The 18,014-nt window shown below is 41.9% G+C and overlaps 1 protein-coding gene across 5 annotated transcripts in view; it reads right to left on the reverse strand.

Moving 5' to 3' along the window:
• Positions 1-11,308, reverse strand: part of STAT3 (signal transducer and activator of transcription 3) — a 53,408-nt gene extending 42,100 nt beyond the window's left edge. For 2 of the 5 annotated variants that reach the window (XM_019747712.3, XM_019747713.3), the window contains exon 1: positions 11,032-11,254. The gene's annotated coding sequence lies outside the window, so the exon portion shown is untranslated. Of the gene's footprint in view, positions 1-10,519; positions 10,676-11,031 lie in introns of those variants that run through there. The other 3 variants (XM_019747714.3, XM_019747710.3, XM_019747711.3) reach the window with 3 other exon arrangements.
• Between the last annotated feature and the right edge of the window lie 6,706 nt (positions 11,309-18,014).

Genomic DNA, 18,014 nt, shown 5'->3' on the forward strand with positions numbered 1-18,014 from the left:
AGCGAGAATAAACATAAAGACCAGCATCCAAGTCTGTGCTCTGGACTGTCGCCCTCTAGCCAGCCCTATCTAGACCCAGGAGAGTTTGAAGATTAAATTTAGGAGGGAAAGGGTACGTACTTCATTTCCTTGTCCCTGGTACACTAAACACAAACATCCCAAAGTTTGTCTCTGCATGAGCTTGAATTCTAGAAGAGAATTTTATGCCAGTTTAAGAAAGTTTTAAGGAGGAAAAATTAAATGTATCCAAAATATACAAAGAACTCCTAAAACGCTCTCAATAATAAGAAAACAAACCCAATTAAAAAAAATAGGCAAAAGAGCTGAACAGGCACCTCACTAAAGACATACAGAAGGCAGAAAGCATATAAAAAGATGCTCAATATCATATGCCATCAGGAAACTGCAAATTAAAACAACGAGATACCACTACACACCTAGAATGGCCAAAATCCAAAACACTGACAACACCAAATGCTGGTGAGGATGTGGAGTAACAGGAACTCTCATTTATTGCTGGTGGGATTGCACAATGGTACAGGCACTTTAGAAGAGTTTGGCAGTTTCTTACAAAACTAAACATACTCTAGCAATCACTTTCCTTGGCATTTACCCAAATGAGTTGAAAACTTATGTCTGCACAAAACCTGCACAGGAATGTTTATAGCAGCTTTATTCATAATTGCCAAACTTGGAAGCAATCGAGATGTCCTTCAACAGGTGAATGGATAAACAAACTGTGTTACACACAGACAATGGAACGTTATTTAGCAATAAGAAGAAATGAGCTATTAAACCACAAAAAGACATGGGGGATTTTGAATGAATGTCGCTAAGTGAAAGAAAGCAATCTGAAATGGCGCCATACTGCATGATTCCAACTCTATGACATTCTGAAAAAGATAAAACTATGGAGACAGTAAAAAAGATCAGTGATTGCCAGGGGTTGGAGGAGGGACGGACAAGTGGAGCACAGGGGATGCTTAGGACAGTGAAACTATTCTGTATAACACTGTAATGGTAGATGCTCACCACTATACATTTGTCAAAATCCATAGCACATACCATAGAATGAACTCTAAAGCAAACTATGGACTTTCGTTAATAATAATGTACCAATATTGGCTTATCAATTATAACAAATGTACCATACTAATGCAAGATATTAATCATTGGAAAAACTGGGGGAGATAGCAAAGGAGGTGTAAGGGAACTTGCTGTACTTTCTGCTCAATTTTTCTGTAAATCTAAATCTGCTCTAAAAATATATAGTTTATTAACTTTTAAATGTATGAATCAACCTTTATGAAAAATAGTTTTAAAAGATAAATCTGACCCACAAAGTTTAAATGATATAAAAGATGAAAGATGAGCTATCTCCCAATTAGACAAGCTTTTCTATGAAAGTCTTATCAAAATGAATAATATACTTGAAAAAATAAATGACCTTGTTGTACATCACAGTTCTCTTCAGAGAATAGCTGATCTTATCCATTAGCATCTACACAACAGAAGGTTAAGAAAAGGCCCAATTACTCATGGAATTATCATATAAACCAAAAATGTAAGTGAGGTAATGGCCATGACTTAGAAAGAAAAAGAACACTTAAAAAATTATGAAGAAACATTATTCCAGTTTGCATTGGGTGTAGCTTAAGATCTAAATTCTAAAAATCACACCTATGCAGAACCTAACCTGAAGCATGAATTGACATTGGATTTTTTCAATCACTCAACCAAAGAGAATCCTGAATTGGCCAAGATAATGTAACAATCCTATCAAGTAGGTGGTTATTCCCACTTTACAGATAAGAACATAAAAGTTAACTGATCAGGCAGATAATGGTAGAGCCAAAACACAAACTTGGAGTCTTCAAACTCCAAGGCCAGCAGGGTCAAATTATCTGTTTTCAACTCTTATCTCTGTTGTATGATCTCTGACCAGTAAGAGAGCTTTACTCATTTTACATGTAATAAATTAAAGTTAACATTAGTACAAAGACATGTCTGAAATAGAACATTAATTCTTATAAAATTTAAAGACATATTATTTATCTAAATTGTCTATTTAAAGACAATTCTTAAATTGTCTTTAGAAAGTAATCCATGCAGTCAGAAAGTCTTAATATGTTCGTAGTGTACCGTGTTTCCCCAAAAATAAGACGTAGCCAGACAATCAACTCTAATGCGTCTTTTGGAGCAAAAATTAATAAGACCCAGTATTATATTTATTATATTATATTATATATTATTCCCAGTCTTGTAGTAAAAGAAGACTGGGTCTTATATTGATTTTTGCTCCAAAAGACGTATTAGAGCTGATTGTCCGGCTAGGTCTTATTTTCAGGGAAACACGGTATCAAAAACAAACAGGCTGGCCCAGTGACTCAGGTGGTTGGAGCGCCGTGCTCCTAACACCAAGGTCCCGGTTGGATTCCCACATGGGCCAGTGAGCTGCACCCTCTACAGCTAAGATTGTGAACAACAGCTTTCCCTAGAGCTGGGCTGCTGTGAGCAGCTGAAGGTTGGCGTGAGCTGCCATGTGCTGCCATGGGCTGCCAGCAGCCAGTGTGAGCCGCTGGCAGCCAGCAAGAGCTGCCGTGAGCGGCTGAGCGAAGACTGGCGACCGACTGCCTGGGGGGGTGGGGGGGCAAGGCTCATAATATCAGCATCGGCCAGGGACTGTGTCCTACACAACTAGACTGAGAAACAACCACCTGAACTGGAGTGGGGGGACGGGGTAAGAGGCAGAAGAAGGGGAAAAACAAAACAAACAAAAAAACAAAACAGAATGAACATTATTTCAATTAAGTCATGATTGTTTTGATAGTTAAAATCCATCCTTGATTAATATGAAGAAGACTTCATAGTTTATGGTCCTTTAGAGCAGCATTTCTCAAACCAAGGACCATATGCATTAGAATACCTGGCTGCCTGTCAAAATGACCCTAGATCTACTAAATCAGACTCTCTGGAGTAGAACAATTAAATCTTTTCTTTTCTTTTTTTAACAAATACCTCCAGGGTTCTTATGTCAAAGGCTTTACACCAACAGGTCTCAAACCTTTTGCTCTCAGGACGTCTTTATATATTTAAAAATTGAGGACAAAGAGTTTTGTTTATGTAGGTTATATCTGTTAATATTTATATTAGATATTAAAACCAAGAAAAATTTTAAACATCATTAATTCATTTTAAAATAATAAACCTATTACATGTTAACAAATAACACTTCTATGAAAAATAGCTATATATTTTTTAAAATAGTGGAAAGAGTTGTTAAAGGTAATTTTAAGGTTTGGTAATTTCTCTTATGTCTAGCTTAATAGAAGACAGTTGCATTCTCATATTTGCTTTTGCATTACATCTATTGCAGAATATTGTTTAGGTGGAAGTATATGAAGAAAATTTGACCTCACACCAGTTAGAAAAGGGAGGACTGTATCTTAATAGCCTTTTCAGATAATTTTGGATATTATTCTTTAATACTACACCAAAACTCGACAAGTGATAGTTTTTAACAGTTAGATGCAATGTGGAATCTGAAACCTAACCAATGAACTTTTCATATTCAGTTACATTAAGAAACATTAGTCTAGACACACACTGGGGTTTCATGTAATGAGGTAGCTAGACTTCTCCCCAGATTAAAGTTTAAGTTTATGGGGGGAAATGTGCACTCTGCTAACTGAAAAGCTGTATTTCTAAACAGTATGCATATTATGATTAGAACATTAAAAGTATATACATATGGATTTATTCATATGTCCTGAACACAAATATGATATTTACATTGTTTGCTGTCTTTAGATTCTGCAAATAATTTATGCCTATTATTAGATTGATTAAATAAATTATAATATCCATAACCTAGAACATTACTATGCAGACCTTTAAAACATGAGGCGGACATAAACATATTTACATGGAGTGTTTTCTAAGATAAAGTGACAAAAGCAAGATATGGAGTTATTGTGTATAATTTGCTACAATCTGTGGAACATAAAAAAGAGAAAGAATATATTTGCATGTGTACACATGAAATTACTCTGAAAAGATAAGAAACAGGTTAACTAGCTGTCCCTGGGGAAGAGAGTTCAGAGGACAAGGTGAGATTTCCCACTTACTACACACCTTTTTGTACTGATTACATTTTTTTTGCTAAAGTATTGTTTTCACACTAAAAAACAAAACAAAACTGGAGTCTGGAACTGAAAAGCAAAACTGGTAGATTCTTGCTACAAATCTGCGGTTAAGACTTGCATTCGTCTTTCCCAGGGAAAGGGGAAGCAGTGTAATCCAGACACTGTAGAGGTCTTCTCTGTCCCCCACCTCAAGCATCATTCTCCATTACTTGGAAAATATTCTACTGGGTATAAAAGAACAGTACTCTCATTGTAAAGTTCAGAGTAAACTGAGGTAGAAGCCTATGAAATCACACAGCTGTATACAGGATACTGCTGACCCAGGACACCTCAGATATGTCTACAGAAACAGAACTTTATTTTTTTAATTAACAAACTTTACTTTTTAAAGCAGTTTTAGGTTCAAAACAAAATTGAGCGGAAAGTACATTGCTCCCATAAGCCCCCTGTCTCCCAACAGGCACAACCTCCCCCTCTATGGACATCAGGCACCACAGAGGTACATTTGAGAAACAGGAATCTTAGATGGCTCTATGATTCTTCCACATAGTAATTAGAACCCTAAAGTGTCCCACATGCTCCTACCCACTAACAGTCCTTTCTTATTTGTGCACTGTGATGCAAAGGGACAATGCCACATGGAATTAAGAATAAATATTGACATTTGGCTTCAGAATGCTTCAATTATTCCACCTGCCCCTATGCATTAGACAGTTACCATCCTAATTATGTTTTAGTTTGGTTAATATTTCAATAAATTTGCTTTCCTTGAACATATTGATAAAAAGAGGCCCAAATGCAAAACAGGTTTTGTCAGGCAGTCAGTCTGAGATTAAATATTTATTGTGTCTAAACCACAAGTAGAAAAAAAATTCAAAGGCCGACTATTTTAATGCTAACTCGATGCAATATTGCACTTTGGTTTCTAAGAGAGGTAATTACACAGCTAATATCTGGGTTTTGAGGTTTTAAGGATTACATTTGGGTGGATTGAGGGGGGAAGGTAGGGGAGAACAAAGTAAAAGTCTAATGCTTTTAGATTCTGTCAGAAAAACACTGTTTGCTAAGCAGCAAAACAAAATTAATATTAGAAAAGATGCGAAAAACATGCAGTTTAGCACATTTTCACCCAAGCAAGAGCTCAAATTCAGACGCAAGTCCTCTAATTCTTGTAAAAAGAATGAGAGGTCAGGACACCACAAACTAATAAAATCAATCAACAAAGCGGGAAAACAGGTGGTTAACACCAGACAAGGGTTTTCCTAAATTAGGCTCACCTTCGATAATCTAAATCAGTTTTCAGAAATGCCTTCTACAAAAACTACCCAAAGATCCCCCTAATAATTTGCACTCCTCCTCCACAATAGGGAAGCCATTTATTTACCAGAAGGTTTACTTTCTCTTTCAAGCGCTGCTGGCTTCCTCCTGCCCCACATACGGCCAACAGGCAACTGGAAGGCCTTTCCTTTCCAGCCTTCCCCGATCCCGGCCTGGAGAGCTGGTGTGCAAGAACCTGTTTCACAGAGAAGCTGTGTGCTTCTTCACCACAAGGTTATTTTGAATACAGATGCGTTTGCAAAGCAAAGTTACAGGATAGGAAAATAAAACTCTACTCCAATGAAAACGCATGCATACACACATGTACATGTACACACACACACACACACACACACACACACAGATGAGAAGGGACAAATCATCCCAGTCTCGTACAGACCATTCACTCCGCCTCACCCCCAAACTGTACACTGTCACACCCTCCTACCCCTCAAACTTTCAATATTATCTGTACTTTTTACGTCATAAGGAACTCCAAGGGACTGTTCAAATTCCTAAGTGGTAACAAATGTTTAACGTGTTGAATATTGCTTAAAATAAATGGTCTGCAATCATGAAAGATGCAGAGAGACTTCTCACCTGGACATTCGTATAAACAGGAATTTTCAGTTTGCCTTGCCTATTCCTTTTGCAAGATGGCCTCCCTTTCCTCCTCCACAATGCAAATGCCCCTGGTCCCTCTTCATTTAGTATTTTCCTATTAGGTTAGAATCTCCCAGTTACTCCTTCTTTCCTTTGGGTCATTAATGGCTACTATGAAAATCGTAACTTCCCTGACTTTGTAATTAGATACTGCAGTTTTTAATAATATTAATTTTTAGCACTCATGTGTTAGCTATCTGCCGGGCACTGTGCAAAGTACTTTACGTACATTACCTTTCTTATTCCTCACAACTCCTCTCCTGCATTTCATGGAGAGAGAAACTGAAAGCCAGAGAAGTTCAAGCAACTGACCCAAGGTCTAAGAGGTAGTGGAGGGAGATTAAAGCCGAAGGAGTCTGACCTCAGAGCCCATTCTTTCACCCCTTCAGCAACTGTGGACCGTGAAACCCTCACACACACACACCGCCCAAGCGTAAACCCTACAGTAATGGTTACCATAAAAAAGCTCAAAATGTAAGTTCCTTGTTCCATGTAGTTAAAAAGTCAAAGGTCAGGTAAAAGTTCACTGATAAGAAAAGTCATTTATTCTTATGGATGGGGTAACAGAAAAGAGAATCAGATAATCCAAACCTTATTTTATTTGGGGGGCATATGTGCCTTCCCTATTATTCTTTTTATTAGACTGTGAAATAGGAATTTGCAATAAATATGTCCAAGATAAACTAGTAAGTAGAAAAAGCTGTAAACAATCTGGAGAAATACCAAACTATGAATAGGATATATATACAGTATACTAGCTTACATTTCTACAGATTTAAATTTTTTTTACAGTAGCATGTATTACTTTTGTAAACAGGACAAAAAACTCATTTTAATGACCTCTGAATCCAATTATTAACAGAATAGAAAGGATAAGAGCTGTGGCTCCACAGCTTCCTTTCCCCTCAGTTTAGTTCTCTTAAATTAAGAACTTCCACTTAAAGCTCCCTAACTGCACTATGCTGTTTCAAGCCTCTACTCTCCTGTTCCCAACTGTTTGCAGTTCAATTTTAATTCTTATTCATCCTACAAAACCCTGTTCAAGGGTTCCCATCTGAAATAGCCCCTGTATGATAAAGCCTTTTTCTCACCCCGTCAATCTCTTCAACTGGATATTTAATAAGAACTTACGTTTCTGGAGTCCTTACTGTGTGCCAGGCATGCTAAGCTGCCTGTATTTTACCTATATTATTTCATTGAATCGTCAACAGCCCTAGGAAACAGATAGTGTTATCTTCTCCTCTGACAGATAAGAGAACTGATTCTCAGATTCTGACTAGGAAGTGGCAGATCCGGGAGCCAATCCCAGATCTGTTTGACTCCAGAGTCTGAGCCTAAACCACTGTTCTGTCATCTACCCCGCCTTAAGTCCATACAGACACAGCACACCCCCTGGTCCCCACAATGCCTCCAGTTCTGTGAAAACAGGGAACATGTTTCATTATCCTCGGATCCTGCTTAGCACAATAACTGGCTCTTAATATATGTTTGCTGATTTGAACTAAGAGTTGTGATAATCCTAACATGATACATGAGAACTGACCATAATAGAAATTCATTCTACCATATGCTATTCCCTTTAAAAACTGGAGTCATTCCAAACAATTCACCACCAAAGTATCATCTTGCCATCCTGACTAAAGTGCACCATAGTAAAGCCAGGTTCCTAGCAACAAATAATGTAACCACAATATTCCTTTTTTTTTCACCATAACCAGTAAAGACTAAAACAGCCAAGATGTCATCCTGCTGGACTTCACCAAGGTTGCCCAGGACACCAGGAGTTCTTCAGGATTTGGGGGTGTTCTTCAAGGGCTCTTTAGCTGATTTTTATGAATAGCCCAAAAGTTATACTAAAATTTTTAAAATATGGAAGACATAAAATGTGAGTGGTCCATTTGCAGCCAATTAAAAATCCTCAAAAAACAAACAAACAATTCTTCACTTAACCCACACAAATCCAAAAAATCGGGACACTGCCCTTTGGATGCTGGCCTAGTGTATAAAGTCAAGCTCAATGATGACTCCACTAGGGCAGAGGCCATGTGCACTGATTTACTTTGGACAAATTAACCAACCCCGGGAACATGCCTGCCGCATAGTAGGTACTCCATAATTAAACACCAGTATTCCGCCTCAAAAAATCTTTCAAAGCTTCCCCTACAAAAAGTCAAAACTGAAAATCCTTGGTCTTGCATTCAGGACCTCTTATAAGTAGGCACACCTTCTCTCCTACTTACCTTCCTAATCTACCAGGATTTTGTTTGTGCTATACCACCATACCGCCTCACCCCTAATTCTTTATACCTATCAAATTCCAACCATTACTTGGGACCCAGACCAAATTTCTCCTTTGGCAAGATGACTTCCTAGACAATTCCAGGTCTCGTGACCTCTCCTTCCTCTAAAACCTGTAGCGCTTAGTGCAGCACTCTCCAAAATAACTTTCCACGATAATGGATCTATTCCATGTCTGTGCTATATGTTTTCATTTTTCTTTTAATATACAATAGCTACCTTGCTAGAGATCATAGGCTTAATGTCTCATCATCTCTTTGAGGACAACATGTTGCATTGTATGGATAAAACATTTATCAAGTCACCTCAGTAGACTGCAAGTTCTGTCAACAAGGCATCTTATCTTCACAGCAACTTTCACTAAGTTGCAAAAAGTAAACATTTGTACACCACCTCTGAGAAAACTATAAGGTGAAAATGTGCTAGACTGTGCCTGGAATAGTCACTACCTCTGCCCCATCTCACATCTGAATGTCAAGACAGGCACAGGCAGGGAGGAGAAAGCAACTTTCTAGAGACATAAATGACCACTGATCAAGCCACAAGGCACTTTGGTTTAAATAACATTTAGGTCACGACTGTCCTTCACCTACAAACTTGCCTAAATAAATATCTCTTTCCATTAGCAAATAGCTAAATTCTGATGGTAAATTATGCTGACTAAAAAGTTAGTTACTTCCCAAGTTAAACAGCACAGTTAGATAGAAAAATAACCTAAGCGAACCCTATTGGTACTTTTTTTCTCCTGTTTATTACGTATCTCCTATGGGGTAGGACAGCCAATTGGTGGTATTTCACTGTCCAGGTATATGTTAGAATTTCACTGACAGCTTTCCCAACAGGGACTACACTCACTCTAAATCAAGACCAATATTTAAGCATAGTCAAAAGAGCACAAAATGTACAGGTGTGAGTTCCACCACTATGGCAAGTGTCTTGTTTCTTTGCCTCAATTTTCTTACCCACAAAATAGAATTAATGTTACAGGAACTATCTATGCCTTGTGGGTCAAGTCATAACTGTGGATATTTCTAAATGATTATTCTTCCCCAAAGAACTACATATAAAACTAAAAGGTTAATAAGTTTGCTATAGTTCTTTGTGGAAGGTGTGCTAACAAATACAGACTAAGATCAACCCTCCAACATCTTCTACAATTTTTTTGTATTTCACGCTTCTTTCTCCCATCCCACTATGCAAATATCTGAGCAAAAATTCTGCTAGTACTCCAGCAGATTCTGCTAGGACTCTGGCACATGTAATAAGGAAATAAATGTGTTGATACAGGCAACACAGATGTTTAGTATAAAATAAAATAGAAAATTGACTGAATCAAGTCATAACACAATCTAAATCCACATTTAAAAGACTGAGATGATTCACTATTCTGATTTATTCAAACCAATGCTTTATCAGCACAACTAGGCAAAAAGTTACAACCCATTCACAGAATATACCCTTTAGATACACACAATAAAAACCAGCAGACACACATTATGTACATTTTTAATAAGAAGAAGTGTTGTCAACACCATACACCCACTTGATATAAACACAGAGGGATGTGTACTAAACATGGAAAAAGCAACTTGAGTAACAGTATGAATTCTGCTAACTTAAGACCAACCACACCCCCCAAACACAGGTAAAGTTTGCACACATGGCTTCACCAAGGCCAGCCTGTCTTTGTTTCCCTCTCCTCTGCATTTACCCAAGATCTTGGCTCGGAGACAGAAAACTCCCACTCTCGATTGGTGCATTCTGCCCTATGCAATTAAGCAACACCACAACCCAGTAAACGCAAGGTCTCAATTATTTATTTTCTGGCCGAGTTTACCAGGTGTTTATAAAAGAACAATGTCAAGGAGAAGAGAGGTGTATTTCTCTCCAGAGCTGGCTTGATTGGAGGGGGAGGGGTATTTTGTTTTAGAAGGGGGAGGAGGGAAGCAGGGCTTAACGTTGAAAAAGACAGGAGGGAATTTAGAAAGAGTACACAAGACTGCCAATTTCCCTACAGGAAACTTGATTCTTATGCAATAATCCTACCCAGAACCAACCAGCTTGTGAGACCGTAGGAGGAAGACACCTATTCTTACCTCCAAAGGGGCAAAGCTGGCTCCTAAAGGAGCGAGAACACCGCAAGGCCGAGGAAGTGGCTGGGGGGGAAGGCTCTTTTCAACCCCCCCCCCACCTCCCCGTGATCTCCGCCGGCGTGACAGTCGCTCCTGTGGCCAGAACGTCCCCGGAGCCCCAGAGAGCAGGAAGTCGGGGGGCTGTCCCTCATTCCTGCCACCCCCACCCTAGAGTGCTCTCGTCCCACGGTCCTCCCCCTCGAGCCCATTCTCTCTTCCTCGGCGCCTCCCCCTTCTTTGAAGAACGAAACTTCCTTCCAGCGCCCCCTGTCCCTTCAGAGGCCCGCTCCTGTCATCCCTAGGAGTTGTCCCTTCAGAGCGACTCTCCGTGTCTCTTTGTATCCCCCTGCCCCACTGAAGTTTCGATCCACAACTCCCCCAAACACCCCAGAAGCTCCCGGTCACTCCGGTGCCCCCGGGGTCCCCAGGCCTAGGAGCCGTAGGGGGAGCACGGCCCCACCCTTAACCCCCTTCACCTGTTTCTCCGGCTGAGGCCCGACAGGCCGGGGTGCGCTTGCGCCGGGGTGCGAGCCGCGGGGCTCCCTCGGTCCACTGGGTCCCTCCTGGCAGGCGCTGAGAAAGCGCGCCGTGCGGGGGTGCTAGCCAAGGATCGGTTCGGGCTCACTCCCTCTGCCGCGAAGTCGGAACCCCAGGCTCTCCCAGTCTACGCCGCCGCAGCTCCGGAAATCTCTGAATTACAGCCCCTCCAGCCAATCCCCGCCCATCCTCAGCTTGGCCGCGACACGCCGTTCTGCATAATTCATGAGACGGCCAGTTTTCTCCGCCACCCAGAGGCCCTGGTGCATGTACGTACATCCGAACCCCCACCCACTGACCAATGAGGACAGCTTCTGGAAGGAAGGGCGGGGTCACACAAGGCTGGGAACGCCCCTTGATGGCTGTTCCGAAGGCTTAGTGCTCCTCCCTCCACAACAGCAGGGGAATTGCCAAGGACTTGGGCACAGAAGCTCGGGGGGAGGGAGGGAAGATGACCGGAATGTCCTGCTAAAAACTCAGCTGAGTTCCTGGCAGTGCGTGACGTCAAGACACTTTAAATGCCCCTGATGCGGCTCTCATCTGCTTGCTCTCCCTTTTCCCGGCCCTTGACACCACGTGGCGGCGAGGTTGGGAGTCACTAACCACGTGGGAATCAGCCAGTTAGACAGTCCTAAGATATCGCCAGGTCCTCGGGGCCCAACACCTCAATTGGGTTTCTGGAGACAGCAAAAAGAACATGGGTGACTCCCGCCAGCTTTGAACTGCAGTTTCTACGTGAGACGGGACACACACACCCGGAAATATGACGTGGAAATAGAGTAATTACTAGAGTGCGTGGGGAGAGGATAGTGGATTTAACCCTGTTCTCGGTTGCGTCGCTTTAAGCATCAAACGCCACTATTCGCACATTGGCCAGTTCACGAGAATGCAGAAGACAGTACATGTGAAGATTGACACGTATACATATTTTTATGCTTCGGAGTTGAAATTGCCTGCCTTTTTTTTCCCTAGTCTACTTCGAGCGCGAACCCGAGTTTTACTGCATTGAAGCCAGTAGTTTATAGGAAATGTAGATATTTTACCTTACATAATAGAGGATGTACTTTGCTTGATGGAGTAATTTGTGTGTGGGTGGGTGTGTGTGTGCGCGCGCGCGCGCTGATACTATCAGGTGTTTTTTCTTTTTAATAACAGACATTGTTTTTGTGTTTGTTGTGAGTGTTTAATACAAAGGGGTATAAAGATGAAATCTTAAAGGGCCTATTATGTTACCACTCAGATAACCCCTGATGACAGTTATTTTCAATGAAACTAACACATATTCGTGGTTAGAAAATTCAAACGGTTCAGAAAAGTTGAAAATGAAAAATGAAAATTTCCCTCCTTCCCCCACCAGTCCTCCCCAAGGATAGCTATTCTCATTAATTTCTGGTGAGAAAAATCAATGACTCTTAACCTTTGGTGGGGGAGGGTCACAGATCTTTCTGGACTCTGTTGGATTCTCGCCCTAGAAATATACAGTATACGCTTTTACCCACAAATTCTCACGGTTCCCCAGATAACTGAAGCCCAGTCAAAGACCAGATTTGGACCTTTGTACCACCTTATTTATATCCAAGTGAGACGTGATCCACCTCACCTAAACTCTGCTTTAGCTGTATTATCCCATGCAGTTGACAGCCTCCCTAATAACGTAGAGTCTAATATTTCTTTAGTTATTTACCGCTTACAAAGTACTTGCACACTCGTTACCTCTTTTCTTTCTCACAATAATTATGTGTAGCAGATAGGAGAGGTCATATTATTTATTGATAGGAAACTAAGGCCAAAATAGTATGACAATCTCAGGTCAGGAGCTACTTAGAGGTATAACAGAGCCAGATTTTTGAGCTTCACATCTCATGATTTTGTTCCATCTGCTAAAACCCTGCCCTCTTCCCCTGCCTTCTCAGCAGCTGGCTTTTGTTTCCCACACACAGAAAATCTATCCCTGAGCCGATGGGTTCCACCTACAAAACCTCTCTCCAGCCTTTCTCCACACTCTGCCAAACCCCCTGGGCTTACAGATGGCAGTTTCTTTCACTTGAGCCAGTGCTTTGACCTGAACTCCCCTTTCCAGCCTCATCCCCTCCATCCCACAAACCTTACACTCCCACACTGAATTCATCACCTTCCTCCAAACATGTCAGCACCTCTGTAACTTCATGCCATTAAAGATCTTCTTTCCACCTAAAATATTTTCTCTTTCCCCATTTCCTACCTGAAAAACTCTTATTCATTCTTCAAAGCTCAGTTCCTATATTACTTCCTCTGGGCTTTCTGAGATTCTTCCTGTCAAAGTTAATCTCTTCTGCTGGACTCCCTTAGCAGGTGGTTTCCCTATTCTAGTTTCCCTATCCACCTCAGCCCTATTTTTCAGCCTACTTCCTGGTAAATAAAATTAATGATTAACATTGATTAAGTAATTACTATGTTCCAGGAATTGAGCTAAGGTTTTTACATAGATGATCTCATTTGATCCTCAAGAACCTAGTGAGGTAGGGCACTATTATAATTATTTTCAACTGAAGAAACTATGGCTGAGAAAATGAAAGACTGGTCCAAGGTCCCACAGCTAGAAACTAAAGGTAAACTCAGAATGAGAATCCAGTCTGGCTGACTCCAAAGCCTGGCCTCTCTGCCTACATAGTTGAAAGCATTTGACATCTAGCCCAAAACTCACCTAAGCCTGATTTAATTGAATAGTAATAAACATGTATTGAATACTCATATGGGCAATAGCTAACACGTATGGAGTGTTTACTGTGTACTAGCCAGTACTCTAAGTATGTATTATATAGCACACGTATTAACTCATTTAATCCTTATAGTAACCCCATGAGGAGGATACTGTGATTTTACAGGTGAAGAAAATGAGGCTTACTCAACGTTAAGTGACTTCCCCACATATATATACCTGGTAAAAATGGCAGAGTCAAGATTCAAAACCAAGTGTCTACTTTGAAAGCCTCAATAACTGCTCTGTCTTGACAATATCTCCAGGCCTAACCTTCCTCTTGGATCCTCAAGGAAGGGTCTAAAGGAGGGGGAAAGATGAGGCCCCCACTCTCCACCCATCAAGTGAATAAGGCAGAGTGCAGAAGCCTTGCGAGTTTGTGGTGGTTTATAAACATGTCCGCAAATTATCTGACACTTCTCCCATCTAAAGATAAAGTCTAGTTCCATTCCCTTGGTGACTTGCTTCTAATACATAGAATATAGTGGAAATGATGCTGTCTGACTTCTAAGATTAGGTCGTAAAAGGTGATACAGCTTCCACCTGACTCTCTCCTGGTACACTCACCCTTGGAACTCAGCCGCCATGTTGTGAGGAAGCCCAGGCTCCATGTAGAGGCCACACAAAGGTGTTCTGCTAAAAGTCCCGCTAAGACCCAGCTGACAGGAACCATCAACTGTGAATGAGCTAGACTCCAGCTGATTCCAGCCCCCAACATTCAAACCATGCTAATGGAGGCCAAATGGAACAGAGAAGAGCCTTTTTAAAAAAAAAACAAAAAAAACTTTTATTCATTTTAAATGTGTTTTTCCAGGACCCATCAGCTCCAATTCAAGTAATTGTTTCAATCTAGTTGTGGAGGGCGCAGCCCATGTGGAGATCGAACCAGCAACCTTGATATCATTAGCATCATGCTTTAACCAACTCAGCTAACCGGCCACCCTAGCAGAAGAGCCTTTTTTGCTGAACCTTACCCAGATTACAAATTCATGAGCAAAATAAATGTTGTCGTTGCTTTAAGCCACTAAGATTTGGGGTGGTTTGTTACACATCAATATGTAGCCAGGATGGGTTTCCATTTATCACCTCAGAGAGACTCAGAGGAACTATAGGCTAGATCAGGAATTGAGACTTACCAGGCTTTGTAAAATTCTAGAAATGTTTTATTTACTTCCTCTTCCCTGGAGGAATTAGTACTGAAACTCTAAATCAAGAAAAAGACATGACAAGAAAGAGAAGATTTGGAGAAGAACATTGGAGGTGGTAAATAGGTGGCAATCACTGCAGTGACCAAAAGGGGCAAGGAGCAACTTGTGTGGGTGATGGGACCCCCATGGGGCGCAGCAACAGAAAGGTTCATTCACACAGGGTTGCCCAACTCCCTCTCACTAAAATCACAGAGGAGCAGATCTGTGCAACACGAACTCCTTGAATCTCTGCTTTCCTTGTGCAAAAACACTTCTCAGGCGTCATCATGTAAGCATCGCCCTTTCCTCCTGTCTGAAGAACAGTCCTCCCTACTCAATATTTTCAAGGCTAAGCTCTTTTCCCGCTTAAAATATCATTCATACGATGTCATTCTGTTCCGTCAGTGGCTTCCCATGAGGCTTAGGATACAGGAATTCTTTTTTTTCATCCCTTTCAGTACCTGATTACCCACCCACCCCCCCCCCACACCTCTATTCTGCCCACTAAATTCCAACCAGTCCATTTCCCACCTCAGGGCTTTTGCACAGGCCATACTTTTTCTTTCTCCAGCTTTCACATGGCTAGTTTCTTCTCACCCTTCTGGTGTCACCTGCTCAGAGAGGCCTTGTCATGCGGGAGACCCTGCTCCCTGCGTCATTTGTCGTGCAGGGTGTCAGGCGGGGTCTCTGCTCCCGCTCCCCACCTAAGAATGCAGAATACGGTGAGGCCAAAAAAGAACACCCATGGAGCCATAGATGGGGGAGTCATATCACTACATTCTCGCTGGCGGCTGGGTTGGAGAAACAGAAAACAGGAGCCACACAATTCTCAACCTTCACTGCGCCACTTGCAGGCTCAGCCACCATCTTCTTGCTAGCCCCCATTTTTTTGCTAGCGTAGCCACAGCAGTTATATTAGTGGCCAATGGCTCACTGGTTACAGCTGACAGCCAACTAGCCACAGCTGATGGCCATCCAATCACAGTTGATGGCCATTTACTACCTGAGCCAGCAGCTTTCTATGTGAGGCCGAGAGCCTGGAAACTGCTTTCTGGGGCTCTGTCCCCACAGGCCTTGTCTAACTACCCTCACCTAAAGTTGCTCCCAGCCCCTTAATCTCTATATATGCTGTTTCCTCTGGAACTCTTATTATAATTCTCATTTATCTGTTTCCAGTTTCTTCTCTTTCTTCCTCATTATACTGTCAGTTCCAAAAAATGGTCCTTGCCTGTTTGGTGCTCCTTTGTCTCCCCAGTGCCCAGGAAATGGGCACTCAATAAATACTTATTAAATGAATGGAAGTTCTCTTGGTCCTACCCATCCCCTCTCTGAGCTTTATCAATTCTCCTCTCCCTCCTGACCTTCCCCACTTATTTCCTCCCTTCTGGCTCCTAAGATACTCCCTCCTTTCTATCTTGACCCTCAAGTTACCCTCTTCTTTCCCATCACGGCGCTCATGCCCTCACTTTCACTAGCTCTACCAGGGTGCCTTCTGCTCTCTTCTCTCCATAGCACAGTGCCCTTGAAGACCATCAGATACCTCATCCTCCTCAAAGCTGATGTCTTATTCTCAGTGATTTTACGTATCTTTGCTCTAGGATCTGGTACTGACGATCATCTGCCCTCCTGACTCCTAGACTTTCTTTCTTCCCTTGACCATCACGGCGATCAATGGAAACAACTGCATTCTCTAGAAAGCTGATGGGAGCTGAAGTGAGACACCCTGGGTTTGAATCGTGGCTCGGATACAGGATAAGCTGTGCAACCCTGGACAAGTTCTTTAACCTCTCTGGGTCTCAGCATCCTTGTCTTCAAATAGAGAACACAATTCTGACCTGGGTGCATTTGCATTAAAGTGCTTTTGATTGGAAAATACTCTCAAATGAACTGTGCAGCATGCAAGATAAAACCAGGTCCTGGAAGGGTCCACTGCTCATCCACCTCACACAGAAATGTGACCCTGGGCCAAATGCTTAACCTCTCTGAGCCTCAGTTTCCTCATCTGTGAAATAGAGAATATGAGACGATCTATCTCATAGATTGTCGTGAAGATTAAATGAAATAACCTGCAAAGCATTCAGTACAGCATTCAGTACAGTACTGCAACCCCTCAATATATGGTAGTTATTATTATTTTATGCAAAAAAACCAAGGTCAGAGTGGGGGAGACTTATTGGAAGAAAACTGAGATCTCCCCCAAATTCGAATAAAGCATTAAACAACCACAACTTGGGGTGGGCAATTCCAGGAACCTCACCAGAGGGAGTTTGTACAATGTCCCTCTAGAGCTCTGCCCTTGTTATGACTTGACTTTGAGGCTGCTACTAAAAATGTTCAGTCTCGGGCCGGCCCGGTGGCTCAGGCAGTTGGAGCTCCGTGCTCCTAACACCAAAGGATGCCGGTTTGATTCCCACGTGGGCCAGTGCCAGATGGCTCAGTTGGTTGGAGCGCGGGCTCTCAATCACAAGGTTGCCAGTTCGACTCCTGCAAGGGATGGTGGGCTGCGCCTCCTGCAACTAGCAACGGGCAACTGGACCTGGAGCTGAACTGTGCCCTCAACAACTAAGATTGAAAGGACAACAATTTGACTTGGAAAAGTCCTGGAAGTACACACTGTTCCCCAATAAAGTCCTGTCCCCTTCCCCAATAAAAATCTTAAAAAAAAAAAAAAAAAGGTCAGTCTCTGTGACTGTAGGCTTGAAATTCTAAATTGCTGGCAGAGAGGATTTCATTGGCCCAAACAGAACCAGATATCCATCCTTGACGAAGCATCTGTGGGGGTCCTGGTTACCCAGCAGCAGAGACAAAGTCCTGGAGGAAGGGGGCAGGGCTTTTCTAAGTAGAGAGGCATCCCATACACATCAGCATTACCTGAGATAATGTTTATGAAAGTGCCTTGCACCCAGCAACATATCTTTCTCCCTCCCTGACCAGGGACAATCCCTGACAGTCTACTTTGCTGCTATCCCAACTCTCATCATCCCCTAAAGGTGGGCAC

This window comes from Rhinolophus sinicus, chromosome 12 (assembly GCF_057876585.1).
Source record: "Rhinolophus sinicus isolate RSI-liver-muscle chromosome 12, RSI-T2T, whole genome shotgun sequence".
NCBI classification, from domain to species: Eukaryota; Metazoa; Chordata; class Mammalia; order Chiroptera; family Rhinolophidae; genus Rhinolophus; species Rhinolophus sinicus.